The 22,053-nt window shown below is 43.5% G+C and overlaps 2 long non-coding RNA genes across 9 annotated transcripts in view; one reads left to right on the top strand and one right to left on the bottom strand.

Annotated features, from left to right (window-relative positions):
* Nucleotides 1-1,371: 1,371 nt before the first annotated feature.
* Nucleotides 1,372-7,010, bottom strand: LOC114486328 (uncharacterized). Its single transcript, XR_003679912.1, has 3 exons — nucleotides 6,837-7,010; nucleotides 6,399-6,453; nucleotides 1,372-1,642 (listed from the first exon to the last, which is right to left on the bottom strand). It is a non-coding gene; the product is annotated as an uncharacterized lncRNA (long non-coding RNA).
* Nucleotides 7,011-7,341: 331 nt separating this feature from the next.
* Nucleotides 7,342-22,053, top strand: part of LOC129392857 (uncharacterized) — a 41,746-nt gene continuing 27,034 nt past the window's right edge. The window contains exons 1-3 of one of the 8 annotated variants that reach the window (XR_008619540.1): nucleotides 7,353-7,519; nucleotides 15,785-16,217; nucleotides 17,668-19,541. This is a non-coding gene — a long non-coding RNA (uncharacterized lncRNA). Of the gene's footprint in view, nucleotides 7,569-15,784; nucleotides 16,218-17,667; nucleotides 19,542-22,053 lie in introns of those variants that run through there. The other 7 variants (XR_008619544.1, XR_008619536.1, XR_008619546.1 and 4 more) reach the window with 7 other exon arrangements.

The raw sequence follows: 22,053 nt of genomic DNA, 5'->3' as shown, positions 1-22,053 counted from the left end.
ACCTCGTGGCAACTGCGGGGCCCGGTCCCGGCAGGGTCTCCCTGACCAACAGGTCTCCCCACTTGCCCTCTTTCTCTTCTCCTTCTAACCTGTCCCACAGCTGCCAGAGGAATCTTTGTAAAGAACGGTTGTAACTGTATCACTTGTTCCCTCCCTCCCTCTTAGCCCCGACACTACCAGCTAGAAAATCCCAGAAGGATAAGGGCCTCACAGCATTGAATTGAGGATTAAAGGCCAACGACTTTATGGATTCCAAGCACTGGGCCTGGTAACATAGGCACATCATCCTTTCTAATCTTCTCATCAACTCTGTACGGAAGATTCTTTTCCTAAAACCATCGTGTAGCTGAGGAAACCGAGGCCCAGAGAGCTGAAGAGATCTGTTCATGGTCTCCTGATGTCTGTGGACAGAACTGAGACTCAAATCTCCTGCCTCTGAGGCAGGAGATAGACGGGACACAGGCTAAGCAGCTGGAATCTGTCTCCTGTGGGCAGATACTCCAGGATAAGATAATGGCAGGGACATTGGAGAGCTGAGCCTTGCCCAGATAAGAGATAAAGAGACCACATATTTCTCATTCTCAAGGTCAAGGAGACCTTCCTGACTACACATGCACAGAAAGTCTCCTAGGGGGCCAAAAAGGAAAGGGGTGATGTCATAATAGGTGATGTCAACCTACCCATAGGCCTCTTCACTAGAATCCACCTTGGCTAAGAGATGCTTGGGCACACAGAGGAGGACCCTGAGATATACCAAATACGGAATCAGGACCAGGCAAAGCAAGGTGATTGGTCCGAGGAAACCTGGAAGAAATGCCCCATGTAAGTGATTTAAACTACCACGAGGGCACGACTCTCTCTCTGAGACCGCCTGTGTGTGCCTACTCACGCATACATTTTCCTCCTAATAAACACTTTACTTGTTTCACTATTTTCCATCTCTTTGTTGAAGTTTATTCCTACAAAGCAGACAAGCCAGGGCCTTGTCACTGGCCACTGGCCCTCTTGGTCTAGTGGCTAGGATCCAGTTCTCTGACTGCCGCAGCCTGACTTCCATCTCTGGTTGGGGAACTGAGACCCGGCTTCAAGCTGCTGCAGGCCGAGGCCACCAGAGATCACTTCTGGTTTCAAAGTCTGACTCTGATATCATAAGCCTCGCTCAATGGTTCCCTCCTTTGTAAATGTAATGGCTGGTGTTCTCCCCTCCTCAGAGACATGCTTGGAGAATCAGATGAGTTATAAACCCAGAATGGGAGGCCTGGGAGGGGCCTCAGAGGTCATCTGGCCCAATCTTCTCATTTTACAGATGAGGAAACTGAGCTCCAGAGAGGCAACTTACCCAGGACCCCATAGCTACTGCCAGAACCTGGAGCCACAAGTTTCTAAACACCCACTTGTTTTATTGTGAAAAATGGCATGCATACAGAAAGTAAAATGGCTTAATGCAATACTAAAAAATGAACACCTTTGTAACCACCAGCCACGTCAAGCACTAGAACATTTCAGAGAGCCATGCGTTTCCTGTTGGAGCCAGAAGTACTCGGGGAGGGTGGAGCAGTGAGACCAGGTGCTGAGAGAAGCACTTGCTGGGGCCTCTCCCTGTGAGTCCTGGGCCCTGGCAGTGGAGGAGGAAGAGAGGGACCTAGACCACAAAAATATAGTAAGTCATTTAGAAAGTTGCAGATAAGGAAGTGGCAGACTGTATTTTTAGCATAAGCCTTTACTGGAGATGGGTGCTTTTAGATAAGGATGGTGGAGAGACCTGGACCAGCCACTCACGCTGTTCAATCAGATCTTTTACTGAAAGTTACTCAGACTAACCAGACACCATCAGAAGCACTTTCGAATATGAAATCATTTAATTATCACTTATAGCCCCACAAGTTAGATATTGTTAGCCCCACTGTACAGATAAGGAAATCAGTGCAGAGAGGTAAAGTTCCTTGCCTGAAATCCCCTGGTATTAAGTAGCCCAGTCCCAGTCAAACCCAGTTATGTGTTTGCCTAAAACTTTTTTCTTCTTTTCTAAGTGGATTCCTCACCATGTCTCAGTTTACCCATCAGCAAAATAGAATAGTTACACAAAGCATAGCACTGAATGAAAGCACTGCCTTCTCCTCAAGAGTCCTCTTAATGTCAAGTACTATAACTTATTAAGGTACTTATATAGTGTTATATTTGAGGAGAACTAAATTCCTGTGTTTTTAAAGAAGCGTAATTATTCAAGATAGAAAAATGGGACCTGAATAGAACTTTTCCTCACAGTGGAGTAAGACATAGTTAATTTTAATTTAGGAGACCAAGAAAGACCAATTTGAAGAACAAGGGCTTAAACTGGATTAACTTTACAATAGTTGTAACATGAACTAAATGATTGGGGAAATTGGAATAATTTAGTTCCCAGTGGGTTAGACTATACTATTTGCAAGTGCCTATACCGTATGCAAGTGATCAAAACTTACACCATATTATAAGGTAAAGCATGTCCAAACTACCATTTCAAAGTACTTACTGGTTTAATTAATGATAATTTATTCCCAAGTTAGCATCCTCATCTACATTTGCAAAATGTACTATACTTATTTCACTCATTTGTGGCTCTAGCATTGGTTGAGTTATTATAAAAGGATTTCTAAGTACGTACATGATCAGAAAGCCACGTGTTAGAGCAGATATGAACGTAGAACATATAACTTTTGACCCAAGGAATTCGTGGAAAGCCCCAAAGCACCGTGGAAACAGTACATCAGCAGTGTTTACAGCCTGCACCTTGAAACAGGTGCGTTGGAGACAGAAGACAAACTTTGAAATCTCTACATATGGACATAAATCTTATACTAGTTGCTAGAGCTGGAGGGGACTTTAGAATTTGCCTGGCCCGTCTTCTAATTTTGGAGGGGGTTTTTGGCCACACTGTGGGGCTTGCAGAATCTTAGTCCCCCAACCAGGGATCGAAGCCCGGGCCCTGGCAGTGAGAGAGCCGAATCCTGACCACTGGACCACCAGGGAATTCCCATCCTTTTTCTAGTTACAGATGTAGAAACTCTGGTCAAAGGCAGCTCACGTCACTCAGTGGCAGAACAAGAATGGCACCCAGCCCAACTGACTTGGGTCCTCCCTGTGTCACAGGACCTCTCAGCCTCCTGCTGACCATTTGCCACTACATTTTTTTTTTTAATCCACTGTTCTTTTTTTTAATGCCTATAGTAACAAGAACGGTTATAGGATGCCGCCAATACATAGCAGGATGGGTGAAACCTTTTAGTTTTGATATACTGATTTTTACTATTTATTTTTTTTATTTTTTAATTTTTTTTATTTTTTAAACTAAGATTTAAAAGAGGAGAGCACGTATATAATATTAGCAAACATTTTTAATTTTACCTACCATGTGTCACACATTCTTCTATGTGCTTCAGATGTATAAACTCAGTGAATTGTCACAACAGTCCCATGAGGTACACTTTATGATTAACTCCATTTTTCAGGTGAGGAAATTGAGGCATAAAGGACATAAAGTTAATAAGTGCCAGAGTTGGTACTTGAACCCAGACACTGCCACCAGAGTCCCTCCCTTGACCATTGTACTGTACTACCTTTCTGTTAAGTCAAAATTGCCTAAACGGGATCAAACTAGTCAAAAAACTCATGCAAAAAATTTCATATTTCTGTTGCTCCCAGCTCTCACAGACTGCAATTAATTGATTCTTTTGGGTTGATTTAGGCTGGGAAACATGAGTTCGTTTAGATACATCTAGAAGCCAGTGAGGAGAGAAACGGCCAGGTGGAAAACCCAAATCATTAAGTGATGCACCACAGTGATAACGCCTTTATGCCAACAGGCTGGGAGTTCCCTTCACTCCAGTATTCTGTTTAAAGCATAAATTCCTAAACATTTCAGAGGTAAAAGCATTTTAAAGACAATCCAGTCTTCTTTTCCCCTACTCTCGTCACTTTAAAAAAAAAAAATCTGTTTATGGAACGGATGCCCAGAAAGGGCCACAGTCTTATAACTCCTGCAAGTCTCCCCCGTTTTCCTACCCTCTGAAAAATCAGATCCTCTGAATACAATAATAATAGAGCTGCAACTGGATTTCTGTTTGAGGCACAAGGTTGTTAAAAGGAAAAGCAATTAGGGCTTGTCATCCCCAGCCTCTCAACTACAGTGTAAATGTGATGGGTCAGGGGAGGGAGGATAGTCTTGGTTATTTAATTGAACTGCCAGCCACACTATCTTGTGTTGATAAAATCATTAAGCGTTTTCTACTGTAGATCACTGGGGCATGGACTTTCCCGACTTACTTCTTGAATCCCATAGCACATGATTTCCACGCAGTAGGGGCTAGTAAAGAGTTTATTATTATAATTGTTCTCTCAAACTGTCCCACAGTTAATGCTGTTTTTACTCAGTAGTACATTCCTATCTCTTGGCATTCTAAGGAAGTAAGAGTTAGAGATGAGTAGCCCAAAGGCAACCGTGGTCCATTACATACTGGACTTCAGGTTATTTACGGTCTCCTCATTCCATTGCGCTTGATCAACATCGTCTACATTTGGGCTAATGATAAGTTGTCAGCAAGTAGGTAATTTGGACCATTTTGATCAGGTTGTGATTTTTTTAAGGTTATTTTTAAAGTTACATACCATAAAATTCACTTCTTTGAAGGTACAGTTCTGAGTTGTGACAACTGTATTGCGTCATGTAAGCACCATAACACTCAAGTTACCTAACAATGCCACCGCCAGCTAAATTTCCCTCATGTTGCTCTTTTGTAGTCAAACCCTCCCCCATCCCAAACTCCTGGAAATCACTGATCTGTTCTCTATCTGTATATTGAATTTTGAGAGTCCTTTATATATCCTGGATAAAAGTTGTTTGTCAGATACATGATTTGTAAATATATTCTCTTAGTCTGTGACTTATCTTTATTTTCTTTTACAGAGCAGAAGGTTTACACTGTGATTAAGTCCACTTTATCAATTTCTTTTGTGGATTGTGTTTTTGGTGTTGTTATCTAAGAACTCTGCTGGACCCAAAGTCAGGGAGACTTTCTCCTATGTTTTCTAAAAGCTTTATAGATTTACATTTAAGTCTATGATCAGTTTTGAATTTATTTTGTATAAAGTGTGAGATAAAGGTCAAGGTTCATTTTTGTTGCTACTACTATATTTTTTGTTATATTTTTAAAACAGGAGTCAGTATTACCTATTTCTTCCGAGGAGACAAACCACAGAGCAGTTTATTTTAATTTTTTTCATAGGCTATATATGCATATCTTACAGAATTTGGGGTATACAATGAAAAATAAGTCTCCCACCTTGGTCCCATGGGCCACGTAGATGCTACCATCCCCCATCCCCCTCAAGACTACCGTTGTTATCAGTTTCTTATGTATCTTTCCAGGAATAATTTATACATTTACTATTATGTGTCTTTTTAAATAAATGATAACAAACTATTCTTACACATACAAAAGAAGAAATAGAACATTCCAGCATGCCAGAAACCCCACTCATCCCCCTTTCCCCATCTCCTCTTCAAGGTAACCACTATCCTGACTTATAGGAATCATTGACTTGCTTTTCGTTATGGTACCGTCACCATCCCTGAACACTATAGCTTAGTTTCTCCTAACCTTGAATTTTACAGTGTAATATCACAGTACATAGTCCTTTGTGTCTAGCTTCTTTCATTAAATATTGGGTTTGAGAGTTTCATTTACATTGCTGCATGTAGCTGTACTTTAGTGATTTTCATTATTTTGTAGTATTTGTACTGGCTTAAACAGTGTCCCAAAATTCATGTCCACCTAGAATCTCGGAATGTGGCCTTATATAGATAGGGTCTTTGCAGATGTACTCATTTAAAATGAGGTCATACTGGATTGAGGTGGACCCTAAGTCCTATGACTGGTGTCCTTACAAGAAGACACAGAGAGGAGAAGGTCATGATAAGACAGAGGCAGAGACTGGAGTGATGCAGCCGCAAGCCAAGGAAGCTGAAGATTGTGGGCAACCACCATAAGCTGTGGGAAAGACAAAGCAAAACCTCCCTCCAAGCTGCCAGGAGGAACCAACCCTACCTACATCTTGACTGTGGACTTCTAGCCTTCTGAATTGGGAAGAATAAATTTCTGTGATTGGAAACCACCCAGTTTATAATAATTTGAGTCTAATACAGTGTTCCACTACCATTTGAGTCTAATACTGTACAAATCACCCACAATTTGTTTATAAATATACCTCTACTTCTGATCCATTCTGTAGCTGAGATAGTTTGGTTAGTTTCAGGTTGGGAGCAATTATGAGTAATGCCTCTGGGAACACGGTAGTTCACGTGCCCTGGTGCAAATGAAAGACACACCTCCATTATACCACACTGCTTCCTGAGTGCTCACCCTTTGATGGCTTTGCCAGTAGAAATTCCTAGTCCCAGTCACGAAGCACACTCAGCTGAAGGAAGAAAGGACAACAGTGCAATCAGCAGAGCCCTTCTGGTGATGACTCTTGACCCTTGACCAGCTCCAGCCCAAGCTTCAGAATCAGGGGCCCTTCAACCTCTCCTGCCTGACCCCTCCTCCATGTCTCCATCCCTGGCCTTGCTGTGGCCCTGACCCCAGCCATCACTTCCTGTTTGCAGGACACCCCACACACAGTGACTTTGGCCTTGTGTCTGCTCTCTGATCTCCCTTTCAGTCCCTTTCTTCCTTTGCTGGTTGACTGGGTTTGGGACTGGACCCTGCTCTATTCTCTGTCCCATGGACTCAGCCAACACATCTCAGATGGAAAGTCCTTAACAGTGGGTCCCTCTTGCAAGGAGAGGCTTTTTGAAGTACTTTCTCTCCACCGAGCAGGAAATCCATTGGCTTTAGAGAACGGCCTCCCCAAGGACGGTGGAAGGTTGAGGGCCGAGAATGCAGGCATCTTGGGGCAGATGAAGTAAATGACATTTGCTGTAGAAATGGAGATGTCAGTGCACACGGCTGCCGCAGCATCTCCCAGTGGCAAAGTCACAGGGAAAAACGAATGTGTTTGTCAGCTGCCAAAGGGCTGAGGTAAACGACTGCTTTCACCCAGTGCCCGCTCCTCAGGATGAGTCACTTCCTAAACTTCCAGAGCTGTGACTACGACTGTTTATCTGACACGAACACTGAGCTTGTTTTCATGGCTGCAGTACTATCCCAAAGTACACTGGGTTGCCTTTTTCCTGAGTAACAACATCCTCTTGTTATGAATTCTGTATTTCATTTGGAACTATCTTCATAGCATTTGTATTATTCTGTACAACTCCTTCTGGGAAATTGTGAAAATAGCAATATTGAGGTAGATAGAATTCTTTTTTCTTTTATTTTTAGGGATATTCTACTGTTTTGATTTTGAAATATGATGACAGATCTGTGGTTAACTCTACCCGTCAGTGGTCTGAAGCCAGGAGTTGAGTATTTGTTCTGTGAGGATTTCAGCAGCCAGTATTCATTCACTGTTGCTCAAAGTTCTCCTACAGAGAAGTTCTAGGAAGGTGGTGAGTGACGGGGGTATAGCTGAGAACCGAAATGCTTGGGTTCATGGTAATGCAAACATTTTTGTAAAGAACCATGCGTTCTCAATGCTGCCAATGTCTTACCTCCCAACTCATACGTTAAGGGGTGGGGGTGGGAGTACCAGTGAAAGTGTGATCAGGGAAGCAGAACCATGATGAGTAAAATGGAAAAACATAGATTTGCTCTAGGGATATATGGTGGGAGCTGATGAAAATGTCTGTGCAGGGCTGTTACCTCTGCATTTGGTGGGGATCAATCCTGAAGTTGCTGTAGGTTGTCAGGCCAGAGAAAGGTAGTTCTGGTAGCTAAGTTAACACTATACAAAGCCATCCCAGTGGTGGAGTCAGAAGCACCAGGCAGATGTTAAGTCCGGAGCTCTGTTATGTAGGCATCACTAAGCTAACGTGCATATACCACTTACCACGTGCCAGACACTCTTGTAAACTTTATATGTATTCACTCGTTTAATCCTCTCAACAACCCTATGAAGTAATTTTTTTCATTATCCCTATTTCACAGATGAGAAAACTGATACATGGAGAAGGTCATGAAGCTAATAAATGACAGGCAAATCCTAGTACAGTAGCAGGAACGTGGGGAAGTCTTTTCTTATTTTTTTGTGGCCTGCCATTCTTTAATCCTGAATCTTGCTTTGTTTTACTTTTCTATTTTTAATATACTTGTCCCTCTCCTTATGAGACTTTGAGGGGCTCTGACTGAATTTTCTCATGAATGCATTATTCCGGTATGATTGTAGCTCCCCTCTACCCTGCAAATCATATGAAAAAGAAACCTGTGTATTTTCTCATCTTCTCTTCATTCCTGGCTTAAAATCTTCTTATTTTCTCTGTATTCCAGAGTAGAAATCTTTGCATGGGAAGAATTCACCAGAGTATTAACTAGGTGCACATCTGAAAGTCGTATAAGGAGGTGACCAAGAGCATGGAATTTAGAGCCGAATTTGAATTCCATCTGCACTGGGCACTAGCTGAATGACCTTGGCAAGTTGGGCTATTATTACTATCTGTTTCAGTCAGTTATTGCTGTATAACAAATTAACTCAAATAGTGGTTTAAACAACAATTATTAACTCTTGCTCCTGTGTCTGAGGGTTGGCTGTGGGTCTGCTGATCTAGGCTGGCAGTATTTGAGTGGCTCTGCTTCAAGTTAAAAGTCCATCTGGGCTTGGCATCTCACTGATTTGGGGCTCATGGGGATCCATGTGTCTTGATTGTTGCTAGGAGGCAGCAATTCCCCAGGACAAGCTTTTCTCATGGTAATAGAAGAGGTACAGAGAGAGACAAGGAGAATCAGGTACTACACCTTAAGACTAGGCTCAGCTCTTTCCACCACGTTCCATTGGCCCAAGCACAAGTCTAGGTCAGGGAGGTACAAATATACAAGGCAAATATAGATGGCAGAGGGTGTATACAGCGGGAGGGGGAAGAACTGGAGCCTATCATGTACATTATTTAATAACACTGTTATTATTAAAAGGCAAACAACTATCCTTAGGTTCTCCTTGAAATACATTTCTAGATCTCGGAAGTTTAACTTTCAGAAGAAAAGCAGAAGTGAGTGGCTATTTCAGATTTGGACAGTTGACTAAGTGGTCAACATCCAGAGAAGAATTTTAGGCATGTTTCTCTGCTCTCTTCCCAACACCTCTATGTCAAATTCCGCCTCATGATATCCATCCTATATCTCTGTGATCCACGGGCATAGGTCCATTGGTTGATGTCATCTGTATATTGGTATTCCTGCAGCATCAATTCTGGTGTATTTGCAGACTGACCTAGGAGACAGAGGGTCCATTCTAGGTTCTCACCAGCTTCCATTTCCTTTATAAACATCTCCCAAAGACATTTTATCCCCACACGTAGAAGTTGGACCATGATTCTCAAGGATTTTGGGGACAGATTGTACCTCTAGGGAGAAAAATCTGCTCCATCCTTTTGACTCAGGTGGGTCAGAAGCACACAGCTTGAATTTTCTTGCTTCTATGTGTCTGCATCCTATATATTCTTATTTATTTGTTCATGAGTCATTTGTTCAAAAATGTTTTGTGTTCATGGTGGGGAGTGTCATCCACATTTCCTCTCTTGGGTGAGCTTTATTATGCATGTTTTTTCTTCCTGGAAAAATTAAAAACATTTTTTGGAGCTGAATGAACATTGGTCAGCTGTGTTCCCTGTAATTGCAGCAGGAACATTTTACTTGCAGAAGTCTTCACAAAAATAGCATCAAGTCAAAACCAGATCCCATTACCAATTCCCCAGGATACTACAAACTCCTGGAGGAAAACAAGTCAGGCTGTCTTCACATTTTAATAAGCACAAGGCCTGGCACAGTTGGAATTCAAATGATCTTTGTTAATTAACTGAGTAAATTCCAAACTGTGACACAGAGTCCATTGTGGCGACGCTTCTGAAACCAAGAACACTGCTAGGTTGAGCTACTGTGGATGTGGGAGTTATTTTCTAGGGAAGGATCAATTCTAGGCAAAATTATGACACAGACAATTCTCTTCCGATTTTAGAGTTTCGATTCCCTAGGCCCTCCTCTCAAAACGCTGCTTCCCTATATTTCTCTGGCTTCTTCCCATGGTGCAAAAATGTAATTAGGGCTTAAAGCTATTTGTTTATTTTTTATCCACAATGATTTATCCAGCATCTATTAGAAGTCTGGTACTATGTTGGTTTTAGGAATTAAAAAGTCAAACACAGGGCTTCCTTGGTGGAGCGGTGGTTAAGAATCTGCCTGCCAATGCAGGGGACACAGTTTCGATCCCTGGGCCGGGAAGATCCCACATGCCACGGAGCAACTAAGCCCATGCGCCACAACTCCTGAGCCTGCGCTCTAGAGCCCGTGAGCCACAACTACTGAGCCCACGCACCTAGAGCCCGTGCTCCATAGCAAGACAAGCCACCGCAATAAGAAGCCCACGCACCACAACGAAGACTAGCCGCTGCCCACTGCAACTAGCGAAAGCCCGCACGCAGCAACGAAGACCCAGTGCAGCCAAAAAAAAATTAAATAAATAAATTTAAAAAAACCAAAAGTCAACCACAGCAGAGTAACTGCCCTTAGGCAGTTAATGGGGGATATGTACAGTATAATGCGGGGTATATACGTGTAAACATATGATTACACAGAGTGGCAAATCCCCAAATGCTACGGGAATCCAGAGGAGAGACCCCTAATCCTTCCTGGAAGAGGTGACATCTGAGCTGATTCTTGGTAGACACATAAGAACTGGGGTTGGGGTGCAGTCCCAGCAGAAAGAACGGCATGTCCAAGGACTCACGCTGGAGAGCAGTGAGCATTCTTGGAACACCAGGAGTTCACCATGACTGGGAAAAATAGTGTCTGTTCGGGTGTGGCCGAGCTGTGGCCAGAGAGGGAAGCAGAAATGGATCATGCTTGCACCTCTTAAGCTGTCTTGCGAAGTGTCGATTTACCCTGAAGTCAATGCAGAGTCGTTGGAAGTTTGTAAATAGGAAAATGACCTGATCAGATTTGTGCTTTAAAAAGATACAGGCACGAATCAGGGAGATCAGTTATGAGACCACTGCAATGATCAGGCAAGAGATAAGTGGCTTTTTCTGGAGGCCCCTGCAGGTCAGCTGTGACACAGGATTTCACCGTCCAGTGCCCCACACAAGCTCTGGTCTACGTGCCTTTAACACATTACAAGCTTTGGCTGCTTGATTCACACTTGACTTGAATTGCCTTCTTTGGTGATCATTTCATCCTGCCAAGTTTGGAGTTTACAGCCTACTATGTTTGATAACTTTTCAGTACATAGTTTTCAGACTTCTAATTTCTTTTTAAATGGAAAACTGTGGGGATTTTCCATGTTTGAAACCTGAGAATGCATGAATGACTTAGTTCAAACTTCTTTCAAAATATTGACTTTGGGTAAAGACCAACTATCCAAATTTCAGGCTGGAGCTCAAGAATAGGTTGGACATCTTTGTTGTTTATTCTCCTAAAAAAACAAAAAAGGAGAGAGGAAGGAAGTGAAGGGAAAAGAAAACAAGAGGTTTCTCATTTCATCTTTTAAGAATTAATATCTGAATAATAAAATAATATCCATGTGAACTTCTCTAATTCTATAGAAAACGACAGTATCAAATTCTGAGCCCTCAGATCAAAATGTCAGACTCAGTACTGCTCATCACACTGAGTCCTCTCCTGCCCTCCAGGCTGTGCCTGCATCCTCTCCCTAAACTGCCACCATCACTAGAGAAAGGTCCCAAGCAAGAGTGGCCTGGGCTGCTTCTCACTGGGATATAAAGGAGTTCTGTTCTGATTCTTTACAAAGAAGCAATGATCAAGTAAAACGAAATTTTTGCTCTTCACTTTCCCAGGCCTGGCTACCTGTACCTGATTCTGAAGCTCTATAAGGCCACGTGTGATGCAATGGGATATAACCTATTTGCTGTCCCCTCACAACCCCCTTATACTTGGATTCTGGACACTGTGGAAATTTAGGGGCTCTTCTGCACAAAACCACCCTAAAACGTAGGGACGTAGAACAAAATGGTTCATTATTTCTCACAATGCTGTGGATTGACCAGGCATTCAAATACCTCACTGGTGCTGACTGGGATGTTGGGATGGTTAGGAGGAACTCAGCGGCTTCACGTACGTGACTGGCAGTTGGTGCTCAGAGTCAACTAGGAGCTCAGTGGGGGCTTTTGGCTGGAGACCTCTGTTCTCCATCTGGGTCTTTCTCATGCTTAATTGGGCTTCCTCACAATGTGGCAGCTGGGGTCCAAGAAAGGATGTCCCAACAGGTGAAGATGGAAGGTGTTATTCTCTTACATAGAGTACTTCTATTGTGTTCCATTGATTAAAGCTAGTGCAGATTTGAGGGGAGAGGAAATAAACTCTAGTTTTTGATAGAGAAATGGCAGGGAGACGTTGAGCATGTGGGACGGGAGATAGAATTGTGACCATCTTGAGCAGTAAGAAGAGGAAAGCCAATCATTAGAGGCTGTGTGGACAGCTGACTTGGAAGTTCTGAGATCTGGATGGTGAAGGGTCAGCCTCAGGGGTCCCTGGGGAAGGATCAGTGAGTAGCTAAAGCACCTAGCCATTTGTTAAGGAGAACTTTGTTAAGAACAAGCCCCCTGGGACTTCCCTGGTGAGGCAGTGGTTATGAATCCTCCTGCCAATGCAGGGGACACGGGTTCAAGCCCTGGTCCAGGAAGATCCCACATGCCGTGGAACAACTAAGCCTGTGCACCACAACTACTGAGCCTGTGCTCTAGAGCCCGCGAGCCACTACTACTGAGCCCACGAGCCACAACTACTGAAGCCCACGCGCCTAGAGTCCATGCTCTGCAACAAGAGAAGCCACCGCAATGAGAAGCCCACGCACTGCAATGAAGTGTAGCCCCCGCTCGCTACAACTAGAGAAAGCCCACGTGCAGCAACAAAGACCCAACGCAGCCAAAAAAAAAAAAAAAAAAAAAGAACAAGGCCCCTATTAGCCTTGTTTCCTGGAACGTGGTTGTAAATATCTTTCCTGTAAAACTTCTGTCAGTCTCTTTCATTCTGGCCAAGCATACAACCTGATCCTGAGGGAAGTAGTCATTATGGTTTCCTTCAAAGTAAGTTGCCAAGCTCTGGTCATGAGGGCCTGGTCACAATGGATAGACCCAGAGCTCAGGCGGGAGAAGCTGGACCAGGGGAGATGGCAGCCAATGAGAGGCCTTGCCTGAAACCCCATCCACCAGGACCAAGTCTTATTGGTGGTGATTCCCCAATGTGCTCAGGTCCTTGCCCTAGGGAAGTGTTAATGCAAAAAATGAACTGAGAGAAGGATGGAGAAATAGGAAGCTGCCAATGGTGAAGACAACAGAGAGGGAAGCAGAGGCAAAAAGCAGCTGAATCGTGAGGGTGGAGTCAATGAGATAGAAAGAAATGGGCGTCCCATTCTGGGGAACAAGGTGTTCAGGACACCAGAGCAACTGCTGGCTTGAATAGTGGACCCGTTAACAGTTTCCTTTGAAACTGGCCTCATCTCCTGGGATGCACCTCTACCACCCATGCTCCTGCCTCACTGGCCTTCTTTATGTTCCTGAAACTTACCAAAGCTCTCACGTAAGGGCCTCTGTACCAGCTGATCCCTATGCCTAGAAGATTCTGCCCCAAGACCTTCTCCCAGCTGGCTCCTTTGAGCTTTCAAGCCTTGGTTATGATGCTAGTTCTTCAAAGAAGTCTTCCTGGACCATGCAACCTGAAGTAGCTTCATACCCTTCTCCCTTATCTCTCTCAGGCATATCAACAGATTCTTTTCTTCATAGTACTTACACCATCTGAAATTACCTTGTTCATTTACATATGTTTATATTATTTATCAACCCTCACTTGAGTGGAAACTCCATGCAGGCAGGGCCCCTGTGGGTCTCATTCACCGCTAGACTCCACAGAGCCTGGAACACAGCGTGACACACAATCGATGCCCAATGTTTGTTCAGCTAGGCATTCCCCTTTATTCCTCATAAATCGAAGACACCTCACACCAAGAGGGCAAAGACCCCAAAAACCTTCACGGTAGAAGACTGTGTGGTGAGGAATGGCAAGGTGGCCAAAACCGTAGAAGCCCTCTGCATTGACGAATATTTAAGTTCCCTAAAAATAGAACAGAAACTGTTCCCAAAACAACAGCAAAACTAAGGGCATTTTGCTCCCCTGTAATTAACAATACGACATACTTTCCATTCACACCCAAGGATGGTCACGATGAGTCAGGTAATTTCTGGAACTTTTCGAGGACCTTCCTTCCCTCAACAGCCCACCACTTGCCCTCTTGCCACCACAAACATACATTTTAAAGTAACGCTTATCAATATGTTTGGATTTGCAGATGATATGCCAAAGCTGTGTGCTTATTTCTCTGAGTCTGTTCCTCTAAGCAAATGTCCAATGTCCAAGGCATTTTATCCACTGGATCCTATAGGCAGAGCATCTGAGGTCCAAAGCTTTTGAATGCCTTCTGGAATGTCTGGGACCTGAACAAAAATGATATTGTCTCTCAGAATAAATATAATTCAATAAATGTGTGAGTTAAATGCATGCAGCACAGTATGTGATGTCTGCTTGTCCACTGCACGGCGTTCATGTACTTCTCAGAGGGCAGAGGGCAGAGGAAAGAAGCTGACCCTTGAACGACCAGGTTTGAACCGTGCAGGTCCACGTACACATGGATTTTTTTTTCAATCGTAAATACTACAGTACTACAGTCTGAGGTTGGTTGAATCCGCGGATGCGGAGGAACTGCGGATGCGGAGGAAAGACTGTAAATTACATGTGGATTCATCCCCACGTTGCTAAAGGGTCAACTGTCCCTTTTACTATCTTTGGGGTGGGGGGATGCTATCAAAGGCAGTGTGCCGAGCGCTGCTGAACATCTTACAATGGCTCTCACGCTATTTGGGGTCCCTAAACCATGGCTGACGTGGCCTCATCTACACGTGAATCCATCTGTATGTGAAACTCTTGCCACACTGACAAGGTCTAGAGAAGCCAACAAGCACGTACTTGATTTTGTGGTTAGGGCTTATTGTGTGATCCGAGACTAGGATTCCCCAATTCCAGTCTCAAGGACACCACGTCCCATTTTTCCCATAAGTACACTTGTCAGATCCCATGTCCCTGTTTTGGTTCAGAAAACATGGCTAAGTATAGAGGATGGGGTCTGAGGGTGACTGAGAAAAGGAAGAGGAAAGTGAGGGGGTGGTCTCAGGGTCAGGGTTCCCCTGACTGCCCCCAGGCTTCCTCTCTCAGCCCACTCTCCTGCCTCTGTGTTTCCCAGTTAAAGCAGCAATAGGGGATTCAGGACACATCCAGAGAGTCTTCTGGAAGTTTTAGGAACTAGATTAGGAAGGAGATGAGGAAGGAGTCTGGGGGAAGGTTTCAGAGGTTACAAAACCTTATACAAATAGTGGAGGGGAGGGTACTTAATGGGAAAAGTCCTGGGAGTCCCTCAGAGGAGGGCCTTGAACCTCAATTTTCCATACAAAGTTCTCTCTCGGGGATTCCCTTGTCGCATATTAATTTCCTTCCTCCACAGTGGAGCTCCAGTATCCAGGCTCGGTGCAAAGCACCTTCAATGTGTGTTTAATATTGTGTTAGACAATCAAAGAATGCGGGGATTTATAACAAATCTGAAACAGTTTCAAATCAAGGGTAGGTGTAAATAAAGAGCTTTGCCTTTGCCATGTTTTCAGGTTTTTTCATGGGCTGTCATTCCAGACCGTCGCAGACTGGAGAGAAGTCATCTTATTTTTAAAGACCTCCAAAGTAGATTCCACTGTCTTCCCTCACAGCCCGTTCTGGTGTCTACGAGTTCTCGATGCTGGCGAGTTCTCCTTGCGATCTAACTAAATTCTTTGTGCAGAAGCTCAGGCCACCCAGCTGTGGCAGCCAGAGGAAAATTCCACCAGTTTCTACATATGCTTCTTCAAGAAGGTCAGTAAGCCTTTGGAGGCCTGATAATCCTCATTTCCACATCTTCGTTTGTGGCTTGTGGAGTCTCCTGTTCCAGAGCCTCGGTGTTGACTCTCCGCCTCACTGAAGAGGTCTCTTCACCGCCCCTCCCCATCCCCAGAGAGGAGAGAAGGCAGCTCCGAGTAGCACTGAGAGCCGAGCTCCGTTTAGAGGGTGAGTGGGTGACTGTGAAATGGGTGCCTACACAGGCCTCCTGCTTATACTCCTGGGCCTGCCAGCGGCCGTCGGCTGCTCCCCAGCACCCTGTACCCCCAGGCAAGGGACTGACTGCCCCCGCGGCCCCAGAGTGTCCTCTGGCTTTCAAGGAATAAAGGCCAGAAGTGTCAGGGAAGCAAGGCCACACCCAAGAGGAAAAGGCAGCTCAAAAGCTGGGTCAGAGGGTATGGGGCTCCTGGGTTGTCGGGTGCATCCGGCCTTGGTGTTTCTGAGGAAGGAAGGGAGGAAAGGAAACCAGGGCCTGCTGGCCTTCTGGAGGCTGCTTGGCCTCTGAGGCTCTTTCCACACGCCTCTGATTGCCTTGAGTGAGACTCAAAACTGACTTGAGAATCTCTTCCAGCTCACGTCCAGATTCAAATATTAGGGCTACACAAGAAACAGAATGGAGACGATCAGCAGGAAGGTTTGCCATGCCCTACAACTCTAGGCGGAAGGGGGGACCCTGGAAAAGAGATGTGTGAGGGTGGACTGTCTGTGTTGGGAGAGGGTACCGCAGACATGCACAGTTTAGGAGCTCACGGACGCCCGAAGCCTAGTGCAGGGGGTCCTCCAGAACCAAAGGTGTAGACACGTGCACAGTTGTGGTGGGAAGAGCACTGGCCTTGAGTGAAAGGCCTGGTTCCGCCGCAGTCTCTGGGAGCCACTGGGGGGTCTCAGGTTTTTCTGGGCTCCATCAGCCGTTTCCACTGAGGCTTCCTATTTTGTGCCAAACATTTCCCGGACCTCCACGTGACACATCTTCCATGGTGAGTTAGGTTCTAAAGATAAAATATAAGGCAAAACTATTGCCCATATAAATATTCCCCTTTAAAATCCTTTAAATTGGGCTTCCCTGGTGGCACAGTGGTTGAGAGTCTGCCTGCTGATGCAGGGGACACGGGTTCATGCCCCGGCCCGGGAGGATCCCACATGCCGCGGTGCGGATAGGCCCGTGAGCCATGGCCACTGAGACTGTGTGTCCGGAACCGCAACAGGAGAGGCCACAACAGTGAGAGGCCCGCGTACCGCAAAAAAAAAAAAAAAAAAAAAAAAAAAAATCCTTTAAATTACTCACAAACGCAGAGATACACTTATTTTGAGAGGCATTTGTAGGGTCAGAGACCCACCAAGAGGAAACAGTCACATCTACCAATCTCTGCTCAGCCCAGACATCCCCTCCTTGAGAGGAACGGTAACCAAACAGCTAACATTATTAAATGATTATAGGTTTCATTGTTGTTTTGCTGTTTGTGAGTTTGCTAAGCCCATATTGTCGAATTTGCATGGGTTCAGTATGCACAGAATGCAACTCCATTCTAAGTGTATTTTTAATTATTTTCTGATTTTAAAAATACATTTTGAGACTTCCCTGGTGGTGCAGTGGTTAAGAATCCGCCTGCCAATGCAGGGGACACGGATTCGATCCCTCGTCCAGGAAGATCCCACATGCTACGGCAGAGCAACAACTACTGAGCCTGCGCTCTAGAGACCGTGAGCCACAGCTACTAAAGCCCGTATGCTCTAGGGCCCACGTGCCGCAACTACTGAGCCCACGTGCTGCAACAACTAAAGCCCTCGCGCCTAGAGCCCGTGCTCGGCAACAAGAGACGCCACCGCAATAAGCCCGCGCACCGCAACGAAGAGCAGCCCCTGCTTGCCACAACTAGAGAAAGCCCGCACAGCGACAGAGATCCAAGGCAGCCAAAAATAAATAAATAAATAAATAAATTTTAAAAATACATTTTGACTAGAAACTCAGGAAAGCTTTTTTATGATTTTTGTTTTATTTACTCCAATAACATCTATGCACATTTGCAAAATTTTTTCTTAAAAATGTACAGGTGTGATGAGATATGTGAATGATCCAGGTGTAGATGATGTTAGATGCAGATGGACTAGTGGGTCCCTGGCAATATGGCCAAGATGGTCAAGTGGGAGCCAAGTTAATGAGATGGTCTAAAAAACCCCCAGCTTGAAATCTCCATGCGTCTCTGCTTTCAAGGCAGGTCCTTGCTGATTGAACCAAAAGGATATCTTGGTTTTCAACCCACATTTCAAAAAACTAATTTTGAACAAGGGTGGTTGAACTTATTTTTCTTTATCCCCTTGATTCTAATTACACCTCACATGTTGCCTTGTCATTTTTAGGGTGTTCATGTGCATTATTGCCTGTGGATCTCAGAACATCCTTGGGAGGTAGGCAAAATGAGTACACCTTCTATTTTTCAAATTCAGAAACTAAGGCTCCAAAACCCAAGGGTCTTGTCTGAGATCCAACAAGCTAAGTAGATATTAGAGTTGGAACCAGAATCCAAGTTTTCTGATTTGAGGACTGTCCAGGTTCAAAAAAATTAAAATAAAGCACAGACTTTATCCCTGTGCTTACCAGGAAGGGTTTGTTTGTTCTTGTCCAAAACAGAAGAATGGCCTGTGTGCCCAACGAACTTCCCTTCTGGCCCTAGAATAGTTCCTTAAATTCTCAGCCTGAATTCTTCCAGATGGTGCTGTTCACTGGACCCTGTTCATCTGCCCCCCTCTGGTGGCCGTTACACAAATTACAGGTCACAGAGCAACTCCTAGGGCAGTGGTTGATTTCTCTTTCATCCATCGTGCATTCACGCCAACAGCACCTACGAAATGCCAGCCTCTTCACTAGGTGCCAGACATACACAAATAAACAAGTGAATAGGTAATTACAAAATAGTGGGGCAAGTGTCACGGAGAAGTATGCAGAAAATACTGGGAAGGCAGAGAGAGGCCTGAGCCAAGTTCCGAAGGCCACGTCGGAGTAGGAGATGAGAGGAGGCATTAGGAATTCAGGGAGCTGCCAGGGTCTAGTTCAAGACGGTAGAATTCAGAGCACAGGTTGTAAGGAAGGAGAGCAGGAGGTGGGTCTGAGAGACTGGCTGCGGCCACATTATGAAAAGATTTTCATGTCATTTGAGCTCATATCCCCTAGGCTAGTAGTCTCCAAACTTTTTTTTGATCATGTTCCCCATCAATAAAAATATTTGAGTATGCATCCCCAAGAAACAGGTATTTATTCATTTATACATTTTGTACCCAAGCAATGCAGTGTAATAATTAAGATCATGGGGTCTGGAGCCATACTGACTAGGTCCAAGTCCTGACTTTGCCACTTATTAGCAGTATGACCTTGAGCAAGTAACATCTCTGGACCTCAGCATCCTCGTCTGTCCACTGAGGAAAACAGCAGATCCACATTGCAGGGCTGCGGGGAGGATTAAATGAGTTAATTCAAGAGGAGAACTTAGGACAATGCCTGGCACATAGTACATATTATATTAGCTAGTATTATTATATACCTTTATGATTTGGTGCTAGTATAAAATCGGAGCTGGGATTTACACCAAGTAGGGAATCTATTTACTCTCAGAAAGTCTGTTTTACTGTAAACTGACTTCAAAATGTCAGGAATTACTTAAGACAAAAGTACCTTTGTCATCCCTTGATCATACTTCTGCCAAAACTCTCAAATGTAGGTGATTCCTCTGTTTAACTCAAAGCAGTGAAGCAGGGCTGAGAGGCCCAGATGATGCTGATACTGGTTCAAGTACCACCCTTGAGAATTTTAAAAGGAAAGTACAAGTATCAAATAAACGACCTTTTAAAAACATTTTCATTTTAATTATTAGGACACAGCATATTTTTGCTCTCACTAAAAAAATGTGTTTTAGCAATGGTAAAATATGCTTGATTTTTTTTGACATCTTGGTGTAACACTTTGTAACATACCCATTCGAAGCTTTGGTTCTAAATTCAGATTATTCTAGTACTCGGTTTTGAAATAACTGAAAAGGAGCTTCACCAACATGCATAGATACCAAATGGAATAAGTGCTTTATGGACCATGCCTAATAAATAGTGATATTCATTTTCCAGTCTCATCCACCAATTATACAATTATGCAGAGGTACTTGTTGAAATTCAGCTGCCAGTTTCCATTTTTCCTGAAGTCAAATTTTGTTCTTGCAAAATAATTGGAAGGTTTTACCGTTTCATACTGTTAATAAGTTAGTTTGTGTATAAGGTTAGAATACCCTGTTTCCAAGTTTTGAAAGTAAGCAGATAGGTGAGTCTTTATAAGTGGCTCACTTACATAATTTTCAGCCTCAAAAATCACATAACTCTGGAGAAATTTCCACTATCCATTTTCAGTATAAAGTTATGTTCTCCAAAGCATGGGTTTATTTTGAAAAGCTATTACTTGCTCACACTTTGTTACAACATGACCTTTGCCTCCAAAAGACAAGTGTATTTATTTTTCCCAAATATCTTTTATGTACATTTTACTGACACGACTTTCATCATGGAGAAAGTCAGCAGGTTTAGAACATTGTCTGTTTATAAAAGAAAAATTTATAATACGTTTAAGTTCGCTAACTCTTAAATACTTTGCCACAAGGAAACCTTTTTTACTTCATCTAGTATTGATTGTGAAGCAAGCTGTATTCCTCATCTCCAGTTATTCTACTTCTAGGCAGGGAGTTGTAGACAAAGACACATGTAGCCTTCATTTGGACCCGCAGACAAAATATGCATCACTTCCATTAGCATAATTTTAACCCAGTGGTATGCTGTTAAATATTTAACAACCAGCAATCTGAAAAGAAGAAAAGACCCTGGGGTTAGATAGTCTCACCATGGTCAGTTTCAAGCTACCAACTTGATGTCACTGATTGCAGATATGGGAAGAAGTGCACAGCCTCAAACCATTACACAACACGTCCATCACCCAGATGCATGAGATGTAAATGACCTCCAGAGCACACATAAAGGCAAAATGTAGTAAAATAATTAGAAACTGATGAGTATATTTAAGTATGTATTACTTTTGTTTTTAAAATAATTTATTTTATTTTTTTAATAATGGCTGTGCTTATCAACCAACTCACAAAACTCCTGAAAATTTAATAATATGCTCTCATGATCCATTATAAGCCTGTTCCACACTTCACTTTGACCTGTTTATGCTAGAAGAGCAGGATCCTGCCCATGTATCTCTGTGTGTGCACGTATGTGTTGTGTGCATGTTTGTGTGTGTGTGTTCCAAACTATTAATGGTATTTACTTCTGAATATTTTATATGACACATTTCTGATTTTTTTAATATAATGAGCGTTTGAAATTCAATATTTTTCTTTTTTTTAAAATTTCATTTTATTTATTTTTTTATACAGCAGGTCCTTATTTGTCATCAATTTTATACACATCTTTGTATACATGAGAATCCCCATCGCCCAATTCATCACACCACCACCTACACCCCCCCCTCCACCGCTTTCCCCCCTTGGTGTCCATACATTTGTTCATTACATCTGTGTCTCAATTTCTGCCCTGCAAACCAGTTCATCTGTACCATTTTTCTAGGTTCCACATATATGCGTTAATATACGATATTTGTTTTTCTATTTCTGACTTCACTCTGTATGACAGTCTCTAGATCCATCCACGTCTCTACAAATAACTCAATTTTGTTCCTTTTTATGGCTGAGTAGTATTCCATTGTATATATGTACCACAACTTCTTCATCCATTCGTCTATCGATGGGCATTTAGGTTGCTTCCACGACTTGTCTATTGTAAATAGTGCTGCAATGAACACTGGGGTGCATGTCTCTTTTTGAATTATGGTTTTCTCTGGGTATATGCCCAGTAGTGGGATTGCTGGATCATATGGTACTTCTATTTTTAGATTTTTAAGGAACCTCCATACTGTTCTCCATAGTGGCTGTATCAATTTACATTCCCACCAACAGTGCAAGAGGGTTCC

This window comes from Physeter macrocephalus, chromosome 1 (assembly GCF_002837175.3).
Source record: "Physeter macrocephalus isolate SW-GA chromosome 1, ASM283717v5, whole genome shotgun sequence".
Classification (NCBI taxonomy): Eukaryota; Metazoa; Chordata; class Mammalia; order Artiodactyla; family Physeteridae; genus Physeter; species Physeter macrocephalus.
This window is presented reverse-complemented; position numbering and strand designations above follow the sequence as displayed.